This window comes from Magnolia sinica, chromosome 15 (assembly GCF_029962835.1).
Source record: "Magnolia sinica isolate HGM2019 chromosome 15, MsV1, whole genome shotgun sequence".
NCBI lineage: Eukaryota > Viridiplantae > Streptophyta > Magnoliopsida > Magnoliales > Magnoliaceae > Magnolia > Magnolia sinica.
The window spans coordinates 55,569,389-55,573,592 of NC_080587.1; the positions used below are offsets into that span (position 1 = coordinate 55,569,389).

Below are 4,204 nucleotides of genomic sequence, written 5' to 3' on the forward strand. Positions count from 1 at the left end.
AAGTAAAAAAAGAAAAAGAAAGGGTAGGGAGGGTGGTCTAACCAGCACATAAGTTCCAGCAAAGAGAATGCCAGCTACACCAGTAGTGACACGTGTAACTGAAAGTGTAGAGGACCTTGTTCACATGCATTTCTATATCAAGGAAATACCAAGATTACTGTCAACTTGTGTTAAACAATCAGCTAAAAGAACCAAAACAATAGAAGATGTCTTATCTTACCGCAAAAATTCAAGGAAAAGCCAAGGATAACAAGACAAAGTTGAGAATCTATTAGCATCTACAAAACTCTTAATTTAATTACACTCTAATATTAAAAAAAGAAAAAATCAAAGAAAACCATTCCAAAAGATGGAAGCATTACATCATCCAAATGATCCCTTGCAAACAGACACAATCAACAGAACAAAGATGACCCATTTCTTGCAAACTCCGTATCTTTACAATCAAAGAGACAATAGGATGGCAGGCACAGTAGACACGTTGGCATGCATGATCAGTACAACTGGTCACAGATGACTGTTTCCCTTCTCCCAAAATATCCATATCAAATTTCTAGAGTTTAAAAAGGTATACAGAAAATGAACTCAATTTCACATCCCCTGAAAAATATTTCTTTAAAAATAGATAATTTCAAGCATATCAAGATAATTTCCAAAAAGCAGACACCACATCACAAAAGCCATACCTGGTCTGCCATTGCATATAAAATTGCAATGATGCTTGGAAGACAGCAGCAAACAGCAATACCAATGACAGACGCCAGAGGAACACAAAAAACAACAAAGAACATGTGTAAAGTTAATAAGTATCAAGTGTGAGCATGTGCTTCAAGCCCAAACCACAACAAGAGTAAGTTGCATATACCAGTAAAGTTGAGGTGCATCACGGGTCAAAGTTTGGCCACTAGGAGATGCCCAATAGAATCCAATGATCCACCATATGAATGAAAACATTGTATTTGCAGACTCCAAATGCTTTGCAACACTGGCACAAGAATGATGGTGAGCAGATACAGTAAGTTAGGAAAGTATTATAAATAGGGTTGGTATCTCCCACTTAAACAAGGTATTCAAAAATGGTTACATAATGTCTGTTACGTAACAGTAACAGTGGGAACCATTAGGCATTATGGGGCTTTAACAGCAGTTAAGGAAAAGATGACCCGTAGTGCCCTTATGGGCCAATACAATTTATTCATTTATTTTTAAAAAGGCAGTAATGGCCATTACGGCTGTATCTTAATCATTATTGAATGCCATGCACTTGACATCAAGTTAAGCAGATCAAAATGCATTGCCAAAATAGCACAAGCCACAATCGTTGCCAAAGTAATATTGAAAATAAGGTGCAAATAAAATTGAAACATAATGCATCAGAACTTCAAAACATGTCTCACTTTTGGAGAAGAGAATGTAAATGTTACGCACTACAGTCTTGACATCGAACCGTTCGAAATCTGCTTCAGCTCTTCCAGGCTCCTGTAAAAATAAGCGTATCAGCAATATTGACATGAGTGGATGGATTTTTGAAGGTTGAAAATGAAGTAAGATCTTAAATAGTACATATTCCTTCTCTAGCTGAATTACCAAAGTGCCCATGGAGCATGGAGAGTCACAATCCTTGCTAATTGTTCATGAAAGGTTGCCATTTTATTTGACTGTAGAAAGGGTACTTTGAAAGATTACAACCCTCAATTTTAAGGTGTAAAAAGTTGAAACCCATGGAATTTCTAACAGCTACATTACAAAGAAATTCCGATTTGCTTCTGTTGGAAGCAATCAATGCGTTAAAGGTGACAAGCATCATTTGCCTTAGTTTGGTGAAATCTGCACAAGTGCTGACACTTTTTTTTTTCTTTTCTTTTCTTTTTTTTTTTCAAATTCAATTTCAGTATGGCTGATGTTGTGTGCAGCTTTAATGTTCTCTAGCAGATTTCAGATCCAACAATTAGCATAACATATTTCATTCAGTACCAATTCCTCCTAAGACGACACAAAAAAAGGGAAACTACATTACCTACCACCTCGATACGTAGAAGCCTTTGGGGAGATCTTTGCTGATGGTTTTGGAACCAGGAAGGATAAATGGCACACCTAATGTTATGAATCCCAGCAACCTCTCTGGATGAAGGATAGCGAATAGCGAAGAGGTAAAGACTCCAAAATCCTTCAAGACAAGGAAAGTCTTCCACATCATCATCACCAAGAAATTAGCATGTTAATGATTCTTGAGTAAGAAAAGAAAGAAAGTAAACAATTATAGCATAAGCAATTAACTTTGGAGTTGAGTAGCATAGTTTAAAATTCAAAACTCATATCGAATGTATTTTTCTTTCTAGATTCTTCATTTCTTTTGACATGTACTGATCTTTCTTTGATTTCCATATTGAAAGAACATAAAAGAGGTGGAAGAAGAAGAAGAAAAGTCATAATCATCATCGTCATCTTAGCCTTTTCTCCTAGCGATTTCAGGTTGCCTTTTAAGTGGTAGATTGGCAAGAGTTCTAAAAACGTCCCTGCCCACCAGACATTACCTTCCATCACTAATTGATTCATGTCTGTCACTAATTTGAAAACAGGGCATTTAAGTACCTTATGAGAGTCTGTCATTGTTAATTCAACAGTTCAACTCCTGAGCTGACTAATTACATTGGTACAAGTAAAACTTAAAATTAATACTGAAAGAAGTATTTTATTTATTTATTTTTTTCTATTTTCTTCCCTAATTCCTCTGATTTATATATGCTCTATCTTTCTACATGTTTTGTGTTATTTTAAAAGGAAATACAAAAGCAGGAAGGAGACTGAAGTGCCATATGCAGAAGGACGGAGAAGTTTACAATTTCTATAGTCATCTTTTCATTTCTCTAATATTCCATTATATTAAAGATGTTCTGTATTAAGATTTGATTCAAAACTCAGAAAATCAAAAAGCAACCATATTTTTCTGAATTAAAATTCCTCATGTTTGAAGTAAACTTGGATTCGAGCCTGTCTTTTTAATGAAATTCATTCAATGCATTAAAAACAAAACAAAAAAAAAAGAAAAAAAGAAAGAAAGAAAGAAAGAAAGAAACGTAATTTCTGTAGCTATCAGGCACCTTTTGGATGCCAAAGGAATGAGAATGAATGTAAGTATCCTTGCTAACAAAGGAATAAGAATGCCCATTCCACCATGCATTCATATGATATCTTTCTTGTGTGTGTGTGTATGTATCAAAATGAAAAGGTGCCAGAAATCTCATCATTCTGCTTAAATATTTGAGAAACAGGATCTAAGCCTCTAGTTTGTTCTTTAGGGAACAAACTTTGCACCAATCACTAACACAATTGGAGGGCCGAATATAAAGCCCCTAGCCTCGACTCCTATAAGCATACCAAATTCAATATCAAATCCATTAAATTAAGTGCCTTCTTAGGTATAAGAGCTTTTGTCCATCAAACCTTTTGAACAGATCAGATGTTATGCACATATGACACTAGGTAGAAAAGGATTGGCTATATGTAGAAGTTTGTGTACAGTCGCTGCATGAGTAGTGGATATTTCAAGATTTAAATAACTGTAAGTTCCAGAAAAGGATTGGCTATATGTAGAAGTTTGTGACAACATTCAGGTGTGGTGACCAATGACTCGGTACATAAACAGACTTTAATATGCACTTCTAGCCATGGATTTGTGGCCTCTAAAGGAACGGTGAAGATTAAAAGATAGAGATATCATAGAATGCTCAGTCTGAGAGTTGGCCCACTAAACTCAGTTTTCAATTTGTACTTGGCATTAGTTTGGGTGGTCCATGTACTATGAACGACTCAGATTTGAAGACCTTGTTGTGGTTTATTTGTTTGGCCCTGTTGAGTGGTTAAGGATCTTTCCAATAACTGACAACTTCAAAATCTAAAACTGCAGTTCTTTCCATAAAGATTGACACAATTCAACATTCTCAAATGAAAAAAAAAAAAAAAAAAAAACAAGAACGGAGAAAAGAGAAACCTCAGAAACTGACTCCCTTCCAGATCACTGCCACCTTCCATGGCAAAATCCAAAGCACAAAGTTCATTCCCTTTGGTTCACAAACATCTCCCTCAAAAGATCTAAATGACAAACAGTTACAAATAAGGCTTGACAATTGACAGCCAGATTCGTTTGTGATGCGAAGGCAGATAAAACTCACCAAAGCCTCTCTTCCTTTCGATGCTCCAGATC

General features: G+C 35.6%; 1 long non-coding RNA gene across 1 annotated transcript; it reads left to right on the forward strand.

Moving 5' to 3' along the window:
* The first annotated feature begins 2,110 nt into the window (after positions 1 to 2,110).
* On the forward strand, positions 2,111 to 3,034 carry LOC131227981 (uncharacterized). The gene is made up of 3 exons (XR_009162658.1): positions 2,111 to 2,232; positions 2,394 to 2,472; positions 2,580 to 3,034. It is a non-coding gene; the product is annotated as an uncharacterized LOC131227981 (long non-coding RNA).
* The last annotated feature ends 1,170 nt before the right edge of the window (positions 3,035 to 4,204 follow it).